Below are 18730 nucleotides of genomic sequence, written 5' to 3'. Positions count from 1 at the left end.
TGTCTTCTTTCTTATTCTGAGATTCCAATAAATATTGAAATAATAATTTATTGATTACCTTGCAATATAAATGTATAGTAAAGGCACCCAAGGCATTTGCATGGTAATGCATTTTGGAAGTTCTTGGCATTCTATGGAATGCAAGGAAAAACTGAGAGAAGAGTGGTGTGTCATTCTCAGTAGGTGAAACATCCATTTAATTTCTTACTGTATGAAAAGAAATGAGAAGGTAATTTTTGAACTACCAAAGCCCAGCAACTGTAGCTATGATCATTACATTCTCCAATAAACCTGAATATTTATTTTTGCATTAACACCTTCCTTATTATCTCTAGAATACGTTAGGCCACCAATAATTTTCTTGTGCCACCATTTCTTTCAGGAAGCCACTTCCTGCCTGGAGTAAATCCAGGCAAGGATGACAAGGGTGTAGGCATGCCCTCTTTTCTTTCTGTAATACTAGTGGAGTCTTCTGGGGCCATTTTCTAAATTCTTCAGGGTGAAGAATTTAGATAGAGTATTGGGCTCCTGACCTAAAGGTGAAGAATTTAGATAGAGTATTGGGCTCCTGACCTAAAGCTAAATTCAGTTTACACAATTTTCATGAGTTGTTATTGTTCCTTGGGGGAGATGTTCATTTTATTATGATTTTAGGATCGGGATAATTTTCGCATCAAATCTGTTTAGATCCGGAAACATTGGAGAAGAGCACAAAAATGGTACAGATCCTTGTAGATCGAGGATATTTATTTTCTAAAACTCTAAAAGTTTGTTCCTGGGTATATTTCCAACATGCTTGTGCTGTGTTGGGTAGTGGTGAGCTGAACGACCAGAATTTTCAAGTCTGCATTTGTACCACGGTTACCAGCATTACCCGCTAGGGCTTGTTACATGTTCAGTTCTCAGTGAATTCAATCATGAACAGTTAATGTACCCTGCTTCTGGGCCCCATAACAATCTATATCAGTTTTGGGCAACTCTTTATGGGCAGGGTAACTCTGCAGAATGGATGGAATTCTAATATGTGGGATTTGTTTTGTAGTGCTTTACTGATAAGGTTAACCAGATGGTGAAATGTAATAGCTTGGAAGATCTTGTTTTGATATACTACAGTAGATCATTTTCAGAATGATAATGAAAAAACAAAATGAACAGAGCTTTTTAGATTCTCTTCTTGGTCATGAAATCAAAAATAGAGTTTTTTAGACTACAGAAAAATATCCATCATGATTCTCCTGACATTTAAACTGCTTGGCTATGTAGCTGTAAAAGAAGACAAACTATTTTGAACATTTTGCCATAAATTTTTATATAGAGTAGTTTATATAATATTTCTAAAAAATGAAAAATTATGGAATTTTGTATACCACTGAAAAGTGTTTTCAATGTGGATTTCAAAAAAAAAATACATTTCTTCAATATTTCAACAATGATGACACCAATTAATTCATTTCCTGCAGGACATTTCATTTTGATGAACCTTCAAATCAGTGCTTATCAAAATATTAAAGAATTAAGCAACTTTAACTTTATTTTCCCCAACATTGGCGAATTTGGCACATATTTTATACTATCTTATATTGTCTGTTATCTATTTACATTTTTCTTTTTCTTTTTGCTGATTTGGATTTTTTAAATTATGGTCATAATATGTATGAATATAATAAGGATCTCACAAAGAAATTACATAGATGGAGTTGATATTTCTTTGGTGATAAAGGTTGGGTGAGCTGGAATATTATCACGTAATAGCTGCCACTTTCTTTTTTCTTTTTTTTCTTGCAAATATTAGTGCTTGCTCCTTGGTCTGTTCATATAAAGTTATATTCTGATTTAAGTTCTCCCTGGTGTTTGGCTAATTGGGCTATTCACTTAAAGTATACTATGTTTTATTACTTTATCTTCTATGGTATTTTACATGTTGGAATGACTGATTCTAATTCCTGTTCTGCAGCAGCATAATTTCACAGTAGCGTAACCTTGGGAATACATTAAATTTGGCCTTTACAACACTGCGTTGTTTTTTTCCACACAGTAGTGAATAGCTGTGGCATTTTCCAACACCGAAGTTGACTCTACTTTTTTATAGTAATGCTGCTTTCTCTTCCCTTCCTAATTCATATCGGTGCAACATGGTATCTGTTTATTGAGCACTATTTCTCTGGCAAGTTTCACGTCAGATACTGAATACAGGATATGAAGTTGAAAAGGTGTAATTGACACTCTCAAGCTGGTTCAGGCTTGTGACAGAAAAGCAATGATTTTTAAAGTATTTTTTTTCTTCATTATAGTAAATCATTAATTTAGGAAACTTAAAGAAATGAGGAGAGTCATTTATTGAGCATTCATCTAAGAGCAAGCGCCTCTTTATTGAATTGGGTGATAGGCTCTCCTCAGTATCCACAAGGGACCAGTGCCAAGATAACCACTCACCCCCTCAAATACCCAAATCCATGCAATGGTGTAGCATTGGCATATAGCCTATGCACATCTCATAGCATACTTTAAATCATCTCTAGTTGACCTATAATACCTAATACAATGTAAATGTTATGCAGATTATTGTTGTGCTGTATAGGTTTGAGAATAATGACAAGAGAAAAGGTCGCACAGGTTCAATACAGATGCAACTCTTTCCCATCTGCTGTTAGTTGAATATGGACATGCAAAGCCTCAGATATGGAGGGCTGGTAGTGCTTAATCTTAGCAAGGCTGTGAGGCAAGTACTCTCATTGTATCATCCTATTTTAGTAATGAGTGAAATGAGTTCCACAAATGGTAGGTGACCTGCTCAGGCCCTTACTTTTCATATTTTGAAGAGAGATTGAAATGCAGCCCACTGGACTACAAGGACAGGACCTTTAATACTCACTTTCCCTACCCTGCAGGAAAACATAGAAATTACTCAGAGTAAGAATTATCCATTCTTACTATTTATCAGCCAAACATCATTTATGGATTCCTTTTCCAAAGCTTTGCAATGCTTAGGAATATGATTTCAGTGTTCGAGGGTGTGAATTAGCGTCTTGGCACCTGTCCCCTGTGGATAGCTTTGCTATCAGATAATGAGTTCCCACAAAATATATGGGGAATGTTTCTAGGTTCTGTTTGTTCCGGGGTCATCTATATTATTCCACTGGTTTGTCTATTCCCACAACTTTTGTTGTTACAATTTTATAAAAGTTTTACTATTGTGCAATAGGTGCTTAATAAACAGTGTGTACATGGATGTGAATGGAGAAAGAAAGGGAAATTAGTATTAGTATAAAGACATGAGTGTTGGAAAATGGCATAGTTTTCATGCATGTACACACACTATTGATTTCTTATTCAAAATGTGTTTCCTACTCTTGAACCCTTACTTTTTGTTTAATTTTTTATTGTGAAATTTATTATGCATATAAAAGAATACATAAAAATTCATGTCCAGTGTAAAGGATAGCAATAAAAAGGACCATCATGCATACATTATCCATTGCCAAGGCATAAAATACTGTCTTGGTATTATTCCTGTTATGACCTCCCTTGATTTAATTCTCTTCCCAACCACCTGCTTCCCCTCTATGGTGGAGTCATAGTTTTCATGTTCACTTTTCCATTGCTTTTCTTTATGGTTTTCTTTTGTAGGTGAATAACATATGATTTAGCTTTATCTGTTTATCATATTTACATCATGGAAAACAATTGTGTAATTTTTCTGTAGCTTATTTTGTTTAATGTCATGTTTTGATTCACCTATCTTGATGTGAATAGGTATAGTCCATTTATTTTCATTGCTATATAATATTCCATTGTATAAATATAAGCATTATTTCCTACTGTACTGCTAATTGATACTACACTCATTTTAGGCTTTGCAATTCTACACAGTGGTATTGCCTCCTATCATGCTTGTACATATGGTTTAGTATACATGTGCAAGAATTTCCCTGAGTATATACTTACTAGTGAAATTGTTGTATCATAGGGTAGATACATGTTCAGACTTACTAGGTGATGTCAAATTGTTTTCCAAAACAATTGGATTAATTTATACACCAGTCACCAATAGTCAGGAATTTTGTTTGCTGTGTTTTTAAAACACTTATCTGAATTTTAACATTTTCCCCCAGTGCCTTGGTATAAAACAGTATTGCATTATGGCTAATTATTGTTTCTCTGATTACTAATGAGGTGATGAAGTTGAACATTATTGACATATATTTTATTGTTTTTTATTTTCTATGAAGTATCTCTTCAAGCCATATTAAAGTGAGCCATTTGTCTTTTTCTGCTTAATTCCTAAAAGTTTTTATATATGCTCAATATAAGTTTTTTTTCAGTTATAAGTGTTCCAAATGCCTTCTGTCTTGGAGCCTGCATTTTCAGTCTATGGAAATTTTTAGTGAGTGGCCAGACCTCTTCTATTTTAATGTGCTGGAATTTATCAGTATGCTTTTTATGGATTATATTTTTTAGTGTTAAGTAATACTTCCTACCCTACATCATAAAGATACATTCCTATGTTATCTTTTAAATGTTTTATAGTTTTGTCTTTCATATTTATTGTCAATCAACTAGTAAGTCCTTTTATCTGTTACTTTTGGTGTATGTGTGATGTGATGTAAGAAATTGAATTATATAGTTTGACAAGGACAACTGAAGCACACAGCATCTTTTTTTTTTTTTGTTTTTTTTTTTGGTTTTTCTCCGGTACCGGGAACCGAACTGACGACCTTGCGCTTGCCAGGCAGGCGCTTTGCCGCTGAGCTAAATCCCCAGCCCACACAGCATCTTTTTGAATAGCCCATCCTTGCTTCACAGATTTGAAGTTGTAGATCTTTTATTAATCATTATAGCTTTTTTACATGGATTTGTTTCTAGACTATTCTGTTCCATGAGTATACTTAAGTATTCCTATATTTATACTGCATTTTTAATTATATAGCTTTATGATTATTCTTCAAAGACATTAGTTTAAGGCTCCTCTCCAACTTAGTGGCTTTCTGGGGGCCTTTTGCTCTTCTAAGTGAATTGTACCATCAACTTATACATTTAACAGTAGAAATGACAACAGCAAATCCTATTGGGATTTGATTTGGATTCTGTATTGATTAATTTAGGGAGAATATGCATCTTTATAATATTGAGTCTAAGCAAGAACATTGGATTAACCAGCTTCTATCACTGTGAAAAACACCTGAGATAACCAGAGTACAAGGAAGAACAGTTTATTTGGGTTCACAATTTTTAGGTTTCATTCTCTGACTGATGGACCCATTGTTCTGGGGCCTCTGCTGAAGCAGCACATCATGGCCAGAACGTTTATGGACCACATGGGCTAGGGAGGAAAGAGAAAGAGGAATCCCTCCAGGTCTCACTATCCTTTTGGGGGCACCCCCTTGTTACCTAAGGACCTCCCACATCTTTTAAAGGTTCTACCACTACCCAGTAATGCCAAGCTGGGAACCTAATCTCTTATGCTTGAGCCTTTGGGAGATGATCCAGATCTAAACTAAGCAAACATGGAATATCTATTTATTTAGTAATAAATGTCTCCCATTTAAACTTTATGATTGTATTCATAAGGGATTCGTGATTCCTTGGAATCATTTCTATGTGCAGTTGTTTTGTTCTCCCAAATAAATAATGAAATCAACTTGCCATCTCAGGCTGCCTTGTGCCCCCAGGAAGAAGCAAGACAGGAACCTTCCGTTTAAGTCTTCCAAGAAAATAGGGCCCTACCAACATGTTCTTCCTAGACTTCTGGGATCCAGCACTGTGAGAGAAGAGATTTCAGTGGGTTTAAGAGACATAGTTTGTGGTACTTTTCCTATGGCAGCCCTAGTACATAATACAGTCATGTTTTACTAGTGAATCATATAAATAGTATTTAGTTTATTAATTTAGTATCAATATTCAGAAGATTGCCTAGTAGTGTGTGTGTGTGTGTGTGTGTGTGTGTGTGTGTGTGTATGTGTATATGTATATGTAGTGCCATTACTAAAGCTGAATTATACTCATGAATTGGAGGAAATTCCTCACTTTACTTTCTGGGGAGTTGTGTTATATTAGATTTGCCTTTTCCTTGGTGGAATCCCATTAAAGTCATTTGGGTCTGGTGGATTTGTGGATTAATGTCTTTAATGGTAGTAGAAATATTAATATGTACTTTCCTTCTGTTTGATTTGGCTGGTTGTATTTTTTCAGGAATTTACCCGTTTCATCTAGTTTTACATTTACTGGCTAGACTTATCATAACATTATTATGTATTCCATCATTTCCGTTTCTCAAGTTATATCCACTTTTTATTCTTAAAACAACATTTAAAATCTTTATCATGGTTACTCTTGCCAATGGTTTGTTAATGAGATTCTTTTTTAAAAAGAAATATTTTTTTGTACTCCATCTTCTCTATAGTGTATATATTTTTCTCTTATCATTAGTTAGCTACTTTTTTACATCCTTTGGGATTATTCTATAGGAATTTTCAGGTTGCAGTGTTTGAAATCATCAATTTTTCACTGATTACTGCTTTGGAAGCCACATTGCATAAGTTTTCATTTTTAGCATTTTGTTATTATTAAATCTTATTTTTCTAATTTCATTACAAATTCTCTTTTTTCTCTTTGGTGCATCAGTTATTTAAAAAAGTGTTTTAAAGTTCCCAGTATATGTTGTTGCCTTAGTTATCTTTGTTTACTACATATGAAGGCAATGTCATTGTCATCAGAACAGTTTTCTGAATGATTTAAATTCTTGAAAATGCATGGTGGCTGACTCAGTGGCCTGGCATGTAGTTCACAGTGCTCTGGAACACAGAGGTCCCGTCTTTGGGCTGTGAGTGATATATACTCTCCACATTTAGGAGGGCTGTTTCACATGTCTATTAGCTCAAGCTTGTTAATTGTAGTGTCTATCTTTTATACCTTTATTGGTATTTTTTAGACAGTACATTAGAACCTGTCACTATGGCTATGGGTTTGACATTTGGGAGGCTGTAGTAGGATTCATACCAGTTTAGGCTTCTTAGAGCTTCCTGAAACTCTTACTAACAGCTGGCAACCTCTTTTTCTGTGACAAATGCTTCAGTGTGTAGTCTGTTTTGCTTGATGTTAATACAGGGTTATGGTTGATGCATTGTGTGAACTTGAGGAGTCTAGAGGCTTGGCTAGTGACTGAGCAGTTCTATATCCTGGGGTAAAAATTCCTGCTCTAGGATGCTATTCATTATGTCAACTTGAGGGGCTGGGGATTTAGCTCAGCAGCAAAAGCGCCTGCCTGGCAAGCGTGAGGTCGTGAGTTCGGTTCCTGGTCCCGGAGAAAAACCAAAAACCAAAACCAAAACCAAAGCCAGTATGTCAACTTGAGAAGTTTAGAAGGTCAACTGTGTGACTCAGCAGGGAGCCAGGGTCCTTCTTTGTATTCATCCTGCGCCTGTGCAAGAGGAGGGCACGGAGATGGTGTGGGTGTGGGTACAGAGCCCATGTACAATATAAGGAAGAAAAGAGGCTTGCTTCTCCCCTTTTTTGCTCTTGCTGCTTTTGCTGTTTTGTGCCGCCTTGAATTGTTGCCCCTGTGCCCTGCCACCCTGCCTTGAGCCAGCTGATTATAGACTGAAACCTCCACACACTGTGAGCTGAATAAACCTTTCCTTCCTTCATTTTGGGTGTTGGGTATTTTGTCTCAGCAACGAGAGAAAAGTAACCGAGACATACAGTATGTTAGCTTTCTTTTACTAGTAATTTTTGACATACATTTTGATTATCATACTTTGTGGTTTTCTGTGTTCTTCCATTGCAGAGATGCCTTTTTAATTCAGTATCTTGAATTGTACTCCTGACCGTCTTTGTTTTTGATCTGGCGGGTGTAGCATATTCGCATCTGTTGTATTATTTATAGTGGGATGTGGTTATGTTTGCTTTACATTATGTCTTGCATTTGCTTTTCTACTGTTGTATTTGTATATTCTAGCTGCCTTTCGGGTTGATTTTTTTTGTTTGTTCTTATTTATTTTTTCTTTTTGTCCTGTAGGAATTATTCATTCTATGCTTTTAAGTTCATAATCTACTTTACTTAACATGCATTGTTAAGAAAGCCTAAAGTTAATAATTTTGCTCTAATCCTCAATCATGTATCTTAGAATATGTTAATTTCATCAGCCTTTTGAAAATGTACACAACAGTCTGTAGGTATTTAAGTTCTAGCTAAACTGAAAATTGTTATTCTTTTATTTTGTTATTTTTGAACAAAAATTTTCACAGATATTTGGTGGTTTTATTTATCAATAATTCTTTCAGAGACAACTTCTTTTTTTCTGGAATCATTTCCCTTCTGCCACTAAAGTTCTGAGAATTTCCTTTATTGAAAAATCTCTGGTAATACTGTATAGTGTCTCCTTTTTGATAAGATCTCTCTTTCATTCTTAAAGCATAACTTAACTACAGGATTTTGTCTTTATAGTAAAGGAGAATATGACCATAATGAAAGAAAACTCATGGTGAATAAATATATAGCACACTTTCTTAGATAAATAAAAACTGATAAAGAACTAAACGGGACATATAGAACAGAAAATATAATACTTGAATTAAGAATAATGCTGTAAAGGTAATAACAGCACATATGATTTAAAACATGAGTCAGTTTACTTGAAGATTGGCCAACATAAATTATTAAATCAGGACATTAAGAGAAAAAAATGATACAGAATGAATCAATTCTTATGAGGCTGTTGTAGCCATTTTGAAATGACAGATGGACCCAAAATTTGACTCAGACATCAAGATTAATCATATCAAACCAAGGGGTGTGAAAAGGCTTCTGATTCATATAACAAGGCACTCTGGAAGAACAGGCAGGCTGCCAACCTGGCCTGGAAATGGTGAAATATAACAAGGAAAGGTTTTCTTCTGGTATAAAATGATGCAATTTTGAGTATGTGTCTTAGTTACTTTTCGCATTGCTGAGACAAAATACCCAACACCCACAAGTTAAGGGAGGAAAGGGTTATTTAGCTCACAGTTTGTGGAGGTTTCACTCCATAATTAGCTGGCTCCAAGGCAGGGTGGCACATGGCAGAGGGGCAACAAACAGTTCATGACAGTGGAAGACAGCTAACGCAGCAAGCAACCCTCAACGGTGTCTTTCTGCTCCTTTTATACTCTATCTAGGCTGCTGGAGTTAGGGCGGTGCCAAACCAACCAGTGAACGATGACACATCCTTAATTCCAGTATCACACACTCCAGATTCACCTACCTCTGAAAAGGCCCTATGACTGCATGAGGCTTTGGGGCAACATTCAGACACAAACTATAGCAACGTTTTATTCTTTTTAGGCTCACTTTTAAGCACTGTTAGGATTATTTGAGGGAGGCCTCTGGTCCAGGGTGAATTCAACCCCATTCAAACATGTACTTAGAGACTTAAATAATGGTATTTAAATGGTATTTAATAATGGTGTATCAGGATGTCTTCCCATTGGGCTAGTGGAAAAATGAACTATTTCCAGTGCTCTTTACACTTCAAGGAATTCTTCCTGCTCCTTACAGTTGGACCTTTGCCTGGATCAGTAGTCCTCAGTCCCAATTCAGAAGCTTTAGATACCAACCTGGTCTCATTACAGTCAAGTTACAGTGGATGTCTGCACTTGTCAAACCCATGCACTCATCAGTTTTGCTAACCTCTTTAGATGATTCATGTTAACATCTCTAGAGGGAGCTCTTTCTCTGCCATGTTCCCTTTTTCGGTATCCTCCCTAGCCCATCCCCCTGTAACTTTGCACACTGTCTCAGCTGATGAAGTTCTAGTTGAGTTTACCCTGTGTTGCAGCTTGGAAATTCTCTACAGTCACTAATCTAGGGGCAATTGTAGGATTCACCTTCTTTGTTTTCCTGATGTTTTGTATTTCTACCATTGCTAGGTAAAAAATGTTATTTCTGTTATAACTTCTCCATTCCCTAAAGCAGAATTGGCATTGCATTGCCTGCATCATATTATAAAATTAAAGATGCTACCTTTTACTTAGCAAAGTGGCTACAATAAATTAAAACGCTGTAAAGTGCTTGTTGAATAACTAAAAGAGTGATTGGTGACTGCCCTAAGATAAAAGAGACAAAACATTTTGTGTCTAAAAATGCTGCAAAAAATTTTTCACCATATTTTTTTACATCACAAAGTCAAATAAGGAAAAGCTATTATGGGAAAGATGTTAATTTTTTTTTTACCTTAACTCATAATTATAACTTCATGGCAGGTCTATGAGGTTAACCAGAGATATGGAGCAGTAGTCCATAAACATTTTGGTACAGACACTGATTTTGGAGAAGAAAATTTTTCCACAGACTGGCCAGAAGAAGTTTAGCTTACCTTGCTTTAGTTTCTTTTTTAGTGGTATATGTATACAATATATCATAACCACACTTTCCAGTGCTAACATCACTGCCTCAGCTCCATCTCAGATCATGAGGGGTTAGAGTCTCATAGGAGTGTGCCACCTTGCATGTTACAGTTCACAGTAGGATTTGTGCTCCTATGAGCACTAATGCCTTGGGCGATCTGACGGGATAGAGCTCAGGTGGTAATGAGAGCGATGGAGATGTCTGTAAATACAATGGTGTGATGACACTCCACTTGCTCAGCTGCTGCTCACCTCCTGCTGTGCAGTCCAGTTTATAACATGTTGCACACTGGTACCCGTCTATAGTCTAGGGTCGGGAACACCTGATACAAAGGGTTGGGGTAATATAATGGGTAAAATGAATTAAATAGGTACATATAGAACTTTATAGCCAAGAAAAGTTAGTGTGCTTCTTGTTATGTTAATGGACCATCTATAAATATTGATAATAATAAGTCCCCAAAGAATGAACATTTTCTCATAATATAGTCAAAATGAAAATTAGTAACAAAGATTTAACTGCATCAAAACCATGTTTTGATTATTTAAAAACTAGTTTACTTTTGATTCTCTTAGTTATTAAGTCAAAAAGAGAAATATAAAATAACTTAAAAGGAATAGCAAGAATTAAAATATTGAATTTCAAAGTAAAAAAGTTGAATGAATAAAAATATACCAATATTCTAATTCATAACCAAACCTCCAACACACTCACAGAAGTAGAAAAAGTGTTACTGATAAAAGTGTTACTGATTTAATGAGCACTTGCTATGGGCATGATACTGTGTATATATGCATATATATATGTATATGTATATGAACACTCATACACATATGTTATGGTTTTATAAACAAAACTAAGAGCTTGGAATTTTAAGCCATATTTTTGTGATTTAAGTGTTTTTACTTCTAAATTATTAACAGTTTCTATTCTTTCATAAAATTAGATTAAATTATAAAATTGTGAAATGCTTCCTGCAATATGTGGCATATAGTAAGCACTCAATAAACAAGAATTACAGGTAGAGTATATTATTTAGAACTATATATGGATCAAATAACTGTACTTTCTAGAGTGGAAAAGAGAGTGCGTTCTATTTCTTTATGCAACAAGAACTGCAAAACTAAGCAGGCTGCAGGTCGAATGACAGATCAACACTACCAGCAAGCACCAAGACATCTTAACTTTGTGATTTCCCTCTCCTGTGTTGTCAGCCTTATGGTCACAAGATTGTTCACACATTTCTAGGCATTCACATCTACATTACAGTCAAGAGGAAAAAGGGTTAAGATCTTTATTTCATGACGTTGTACTTTGACATGAGAGACAAGCTTCCCTCTCTGACCAGACATTTTGTATATTTAATCATAACTGCAGAGGAGACTGAGTGATTATACATTTTTCGCTAAGCACATACCAGGCCTACAATTGTTTTAGTAAAGATGAAAAAGCAATAGATTTTGTATAAGTAATCATCAGTGTCTCTCGTAAGGAGGCCTAAAAGTTTTAATACGGCCTAGTAAATTAAAATATGTCAATAAATTACATGATTGTCAAGGAAATATCTGTCTGTCTATCTTAATCCAAGAGAAAAAAATTTGAATGATAATAAGATTTTTCTAATTTGTAAAATTATAGTGGAAATGACACCAAGCCATGCTTATTGCACATTTGTTTTTGAATTCTTTTAGGACAAATTATTTTTAGTAGTTTAAAAAATGTTCCTGGGCATACAGTGAGATAGGAAACATCTGTATTTGTGCAACAAAGACGGCAAAACCTTGCGACCTAGCAAAATTTGCTCAAAGGAGATGGGCTAGCACAGGAGAAGGAAAGAACAGAAAAACCATAGGAAAAAAATCAATAGGACCAAGAGTTGGTTTTTTGAAAACAATGAACAAAATCTGAAAACCTCTACTTACACTATCTAAACAGCAGAGAGGCTTCTAATAAATAAAATCAGACTTGAAAGTGGAGACATTACAATAGGTGCCTAAAAAATAAAAAGGATCATAACAGAGTCTATGAACAATTATATGCCACCAATTGGGTAAATTAGAAACAACAGATAAATTTCTAAAAGATATAACTTACCAAGATTGAATCAAGAAGAAATCGGAAGCTTGATCAGACAAATAATAAAGAGATTGAAGAAATAGCTAAAAACTTTCCAACAAAGAAAAGGCCAGCTTGTGTCAGGACTGAATAATACCACACATTCATAGAAGTATTACTAATACCTCTGAAACTTTTTTGAAATACATAGCCAGAGAGAAAACTTCCAATTACATTTAGAAGGCCATTACATTGGTACCTAAAATCAGACAGATATGATGAAAACCACAAGCCAGTATCTCTGATACACATTGGTGCAAAAATAAACTGAATCAACAACATATCAAAAATATACATTGTGACCAAGTGAGATTTGACCTTGGAATACAAAACTATTTTAACATATGCAAATTAATCATGTTAATAGAGTGAAAGATAAAAACCACATGATCATCTCAGCTGACACAGAACAAGCATTTGATGAAGTTTACCATCCTTTCTCAAAAAACTTTGGCAGTTTAAATATATAGAGAAATTTTTTTCAATACAATAAAAGCCATTTTTAGAAAACTCATAGCTAACATAATCAATGAGGGAAAATTGAACACTTTTCCACTGAGCTCTTCTGAGGTAAGATTGTCCACTCTTAATGCTTCTATTCAACACAGTACTGGAAGTACTAGCAAGAGAAATAAGATAAGAAAAATAAATAAAAGACATCTAAATTGGAAAGGAAGAAGTAAATTTTTCTTTACTTCCAGATCGCATGATTGTATAAGTAGAAAATACTGTTACACACACACACACACACACACACACAGAGTGTTAGAACTAATAAATGAATTCAATAAGATTGCAGGATACAAATCTAACATATCATTTTGTACACAAATGATGACCTAGTTAGGAAAAACCAAGAAACATCCCACTTATGGTAGCATAAAAATAATAAATTTAACCAAGGATGTAAAAAAACTCTGCAATTAAAAACTATCAAATGTTGATAAGAGAAATTGAAGGAGACAAAAATAAATGAACAGATATCCAATGTTCATAAATTAGGAGAATTAATATTCTCTAGATATCCATACTATCCAAAGAAATACATACATTTAATGCAGTTGGTACCAAAATTCTAATGGACTTTTTCATAGAAACAGACAAAATAATCTAACAATTCATTTGGAGCCAAAGCAACGCTGAGGAAGAAACACAAAGGTAGCAGCATCACATTTCTTGATTTAAAAATTATACCGTAAATCTGTAATAATCAAAGTGGTGTCATGAAGCCATTAAAACAGAAACAGACTGGCAGAACAGAAATGAAAGCCCAGATAAAACTGCAAATGTACACAGTCAATTAATTTTCAACGAACACACCAAACGGCCACAAATGGGAAAGCATAATCTCTTTAGTAAATGATGTAGAGAAAACTGGAAACTGGCCCCTTAACCTATACCATAAATACAAATCGATTCAAAATGGAAAGCGACGTAGAAGAAAGACCTGGAACCCTACATTTCCTAGAAGAGAGCATAGGGAAAAAGCTCCTTGACTTTGGCTTTGGCAACCATACAGTACTTTGGAAATCACACCAAAAGCATAGGCCACCAAGCAAAGCTAAAACTAAAAGAATCAGACTACAACTGAAGTTGGCCAGCACACCCGAGTTCCATAATTCTTTTTGTTTCTTGTAACCTGAATCATTTCATGAGCACTACCTCCAACACTTTGCTGACATTGCTGTCTTCCTTACAGACTTCCTTTTCATTCAAGGTCCAGATAGCCTTGGAAGTTAATCCAGTGTCTGTATGTATTTTGCATTGGCTTCTCAATACCATTACTCTTTCACCTTCAGAATTCAAATACCCAGATCCCATCCTCTGACAATCTCCCATCCTTTCAACCCTCCAGTTGGTGACCTATGGACTTGTATTTCAGTGAAGGTGCATCTGCCCAGCAATTCCTTAGCTCCCTGTCTCCCATTTGAATAGTTATTATCTGAAATAGTCTTATTGTCTCCAATCTTTGATATTACCACCTTCTTTAATTGATTCTCAGAAGCCAATCTTGACTTTTATCCCAGTGGAAAAATAGAATGCATCCATTTCAAGTTTCCACTTTTAACCACAAACTTAATTATATCCCAGACGCTCTCCTTTATTCATGGAAAAGGTATGACTCTAATTTCTTAAAAATTTTCTGCAGAGACTAAACATATTGTTTCATTCCTTACTCTTCTTTTTTTATTGACTCTTTGTGATAGACTGAGTTGAAATTTCTTTTTAAATTTTTTTCTTTATCATTGTTGGGGTTGGAGCCTAGGGTCTTGTATATGCTAGGCAGGCACTGTATCATTGAGGTACATCCCCAACTCTTTTATTAACTCTTTTATTTCAGGCTATTTTAGATCTCATATCTCTTCCATCTGTTAAAGAAAAATCATTTCTTTATCCGACATCTACTGCTGTCCTTCTCTCCTCTATTGAGAATCTTCTAGAAAAAGTTATCTACATCTTCAGTCTACTTCAAAATTATAAACACAAATTGTTCTCTCTTAATCCAGTGGAACAAGATTGTTTTAACTCTTGGATTCAGCTAATTTGGGAACTACTTAGAATTTTCTATTTAAATAACTGAAAATAACAGAATGCCAGATTAAAAGGGGCTCACACAAATATATTTATTTGCTAGTTCATTTGCATAGCAAGAAGTCCACAGGAAGACAGTTCAGACCTCATGTAGGAGCCCAACAGTTAAGCAATTGAGTTCAGTCTGTGTCTACACTACCATTCTTTATACAACGACTTTCATCCTTACAGTTAGAGGTTAATTGCTGAAGTTCCAGATTTTGTAACATCATTCCATGCAGGAAGAAAGTAAGTGGTGAAGAACTCCCTGGGCCTTCTTGGAGAGTGGGGTCTGTTCATTTCTGAAAGCAAGGAGATGAAGGAGCAGGAAAAGGGAGAAGAAATAGAATAGAGAAATAGAATCCATAGAAAATGTATGCATAATTATGTAAAGGGATTTACGAGGCAAGCTTACAGGATCAGAAGGAAAGTCCACAGTGGTCACCAGAGGAATCAGAGACAGAAGGATCCACAAAGGTCATCTTGGTGCTGGAGAGCTGGAGGATCCAGAAGCTGCTCAGCCCAAGAAGATGGGAGCTCAGAACAAGAGGGACCAAGGAGGGGACATCACCAGGTGAAGTCTGGAAGGTCACTGTCGAGTCTCTGGTCTGAGAGTCTGCATAGGAAGGCTGAAGAAACAGAAAAGTACAAATGTACTTATTCTTTCCCTTCACATTTCATCGGGCTACAAGCCTATTGGTTGGTCCTACGCACATCCAGGTGGGTCTTCAATTTGCAAGGCTACATGTCAGTCATCTGCAGACGCACCCAGAACTGTGCTTTACTGATCTGCTAGGCGGTTCTTAATCCATTCAAATTGATATTACCATGATTAATGGAGAGTGGTGAGACCTGAGCAAGATGAGAACACGGTAGAAGTTACAGGGTGTTAAACTTCCAGGGGACAGGTAGCTCATAGGCACTTTAAAATTCATTTGTGCGGCAGCCCTTCATCAGCTTCCACGTGCACACAGAACATGATGTAGTGAGTCTGGAGTTTTCCACATTTCTAAGGAGGTCCCACCTTGACGCTAAAGCTGCTGGACCCTGGACCATACTTTGAGTCCAGTAATGACTCCTTTAGCTTATGTTCATTCATTATAACACATTTTAAAAAAATGAATCCATGTCCAACTTCATTTAAGCTTCTCCCTCCCTTTCCTTTAGGGAAACCAGCATAGGGTTTCCAGAGGTCTAAACCAAGTGGTTCTTTTTTATGAGTTTTGTGCAAGGAGGTCCCTCCATGTCAGCTTGGCTTCTCCATTTCCCCGTAAGGCCACTATTCTGCACAAAGCCACCTTCTGATTTAGTGGTCCCTGGACTGGTTACCTTCCATCTAGGTTTCTTAGGCAAAACTAAGGCAGTCCATTTTGGTAGATCAGACCCAGGTTCCTTCTCTCTCCCTTCCAGGAGGGTCAGTCTAGGGCTCAACATCTGAGACGTTCCCATAGGCTGTTTCTTCAACCTCCCGTGATCCATGGGAAAGACTTCATTCTGGAGTGAAGTTGCATTCTGGAAGACCAGAGCATTTATTCCCTACAAAACAATGTTTCTTTGGTGCACTGTGGAGGGTCTGTAACAGGTCCTTTTCTTTAATTTTAATTTTGTGTTACATGTTTGCAGTCTATGATAATACCTACCTTGTGGGGAGTTGGTACATGTAAATTACACATCTTAGTTCTTTTTTCATCCTTCTTTCTCTTTCTTCCCTCCCTGCTTCCTCAATCTCTTGGTCTCTTTCCCTTTTGCAAAAGATGTATTTCCTTGTTTACTATTACCTGTCTTTTATTTTTCTCTTTATTTGTATTTTGGGTTTCTCTTATAAGAGAAACTTGTGTCTTAGTTACTTTTTTCATTGCTGAGACAACCCAAAGTTAAAGGAGGAAAGGTTTATTTTGGCTTACAGTTTGTAGACGTTTCAGTCCATAGTCAGGTGACTCCAAGGCAGGGTGGCATGGGAGAGGGGCATTGCAGAGGAGAAACAGCCCATGGCCCAGCAGGGTAGGCAGAAGTCATCAAGCAACAAGTCCAAGGGATTTTCATAGCTTCTTTCTGCCTCTTTATATTCTGATAGGCTACCAGGATTAGGGTGGGAGCCAAATCAATCAGTGGACTGATTCAGTAATCACACATCCTAAATCCTAGCACTCCTAATCCTAGCATTGCACCATGAACCAATCACGTACTCTATATCCAGCCACCTCTGAAAACATAGATCTATGACCCTATGAGGCTTTGAGGGGACAGCTCAGCACAAGCCATAACATCTTGCAATATTTAAGCTTGTGTATGGTGAATTCTATTTTCTTTATTAATATCTATATGTACTATACTAAAATAAAAAATAAAAAAAAATTTAAGCTTTTGTGTCTTATTTTACTCAATATGATTTCAGGGTGCACCCATTTTTTCCACAAATTACTCAAGTTTATCCTTCTTAATGGTAAGTAGTACCCCATTGCATGGATGTGCACCTGTGGTTCCAGCAATGCAACTCACAATAGCTAAATCTTGGAAGTGACCTACAGGTCCATCAACAGATGACTAGATAAAGAGAATGAGGTATTTACACACAATGGTAACATCCTTGACTCTCACGCTTTGTTTCTCAGACTTGAGTCAGCACTAGCCCACTGTGAACCCCAATCTCCTCATGGCTCCGCTTATGTGTCTTTCATCAGGTTGAAAATAAGAAGTCAACACACCTCATATTTCCTTCTGGGGTGGGATATCCACAGCGGTGTTCAGGAAAACTCTCTTGTTTCAAATTTACAGATTCTTGAATGTTTCAGATGTTTATATCTGCGTTTCCAACTGTCACTTGGTGGTAGTTGTCATAGGGCGTCCACATGCAGTTGTGTGAGCTGTGCATTCTAAAACTTTGGAAGAGCCAGGTATGGTGGCATGTGCCTTTAGTCACAGCACCTAGGAGGCTGAGGCAGGAGGATTGCCACAAGTTCAAGGCCAGCCTGAGCTACTTAGTGAGACCTTGTCTCCCAAAAAATTAAAAAAAGAATTAAAAAAAGAAAACTGGGAGTGTCACTCACCTCCAAGTCACCATGGATTTGCATAGTGATGATGATGACTTCTGTTACTTGCATTTTGTGCAATAAAGAAAAAGGAAAGGTTGCCTTTTTCTTCCTTCCAGGAAATCTCTTTTCTTTCCAGTGGCAGTTTGCTTTGGTACTAATTATCTGAGTCTCCAGAGAAATGATCAGTTGCATATTATGAGGAGTGTGTAAGGTTCTGTGTGAACTTGTAGGCACATGTTCCTTATTATTATTCCTTGAACATCAGTGCACGTTAATTTTACTGATTTTGTAATCATTCACTTGCTTATTTTGAGAATTTTAAATTTAATTTTTGAAGAATGAATGTGAAATATGGGCAGTTTTTTTTCAGATAGTCTAAAATCAGTAAAGGTAGCTCTTTTCATGTCAATATTTCAAAGCACATGTGTCCAGAAAGTTAATAGAATTTATTATTCTAGGCTTCATTCCTTTGAATGAAATATGGAGTGGTATTTGTCTATAAAGATGGCTGTTATGCATATAGATTGATAATTATATAAATTAGGCAAAGGACATTTGATGAAAGCCTTTTACTAAGAGTTTATTTTCTCTTGACATTTTCAGTAATATAATTTTTGGGTTTTTTTTTTTA

The 18730-nt window shown here is 36.0% G+C and overlaps 2 long non-coding RNA genes across 2 annotated transcripts in view; one reads left to right on the top strand and one right to left on the bottom strand.

The window, feature by feature from the left end:
- Window positions 1-18730, top strand: part of LOC102023675 — a 95547-nt gene that overhangs the window by 28782 nt on the left and 48035 nt on the right. The gene's annotated exons all lie outside the window — the stretch shown is intronic.
- LOC102023451 lies at window positions 15280-17874 on the bottom strand. The gene is made up of 3 exons (XR_263236.2): window positions 17773-17874; window positions 15483-15696; window positions 15280-15369 (listed from the first exon to the last, which is right to left on the bottom strand). It is a non-coding gene; the product is annotated as an uncharacterized LOC102023451 (long non-coding RNA).

The sequence above is a fragment of the Chinchilla lanigera genome, unplaced genomic scaffold (assembly GCF_000276665.1).
Source record: "Chinchilla lanigera isolate Chin_1 unplaced genomic scaffold, ChiLan1.0 scaffold00064, whole genome shotgun sequence".
In the NCBI taxonomy this organism is placed as follows: domain Eukaryota; kingdom Metazoa; phylum Chordata; class Mammalia; order Rodentia; family Chinchillidae; genus Chinchilla; species Chinchilla lanigera.
This window is presented reverse-complemented; position numbering and strand designations above follow the sequence as displayed.